Consider the following 514-nt stretch of genomic DNA (forward strand, 5'->3'; position numbering starts at 1 on the left):
CGTGCCGCACAGCCCCGCTCCGGGCGGGGGCGGCGTGCGGGGCTGCCCGCCCGGCCCTTTGTGCGGGGCTGCCAAAAGGCTCAAGTTCGGGCACAGGGGCCGGGTCGGGGGTTCAAAAAAACTTCCCCGCCTTTACCGGCCCTCCCGGGTGCCTGCGGGATCCCTGCCCCGCCTCCGCCCCGCAGCCCCAGGTAGGAATCGCCCCGGAGCGTTTTCCTGTAGGACAGCTTGTTCTGGCTCCCTCGCCAGGGATGAGCTGCTGACTCGGTTCAATATCTGGTGCCTTCAGAGCCTGCTTCATCAAAACTCCGTAGCCGGTTCCTGCTCTGTGACCTGCAGGCTCCGAATCCAGTGGAGCTGCAGCCTGAGCTTCCCCGCGGATCCTCCGAGCAGCTCTTGTCACTTGGGGAAGGTGAGTTTCAGGGCCGCTCTAACTTTCCCCTTCTTTCCAATGAAGTGCTGGCGACAAGGGGACAACCCTGCGTGAGCCCAGGCCTGGCCCGGCTGGGAGGAC

The sequence above is a fragment of the Chaetura pelagica genome, unplaced genomic scaffold, assembly GCF_000747805.2.
Source record: "Chaetura pelagica isolate M959 unplaced genomic scaffold, ChaPel_1.0 scaffold120, whole genome shotgun sequence".
NCBI classification, from domain to species: Eukaryota; Metazoa; Chordata; class Aves; order Apodiformes; family Apodidae; genus Chaetura; species Chaetura pelagica.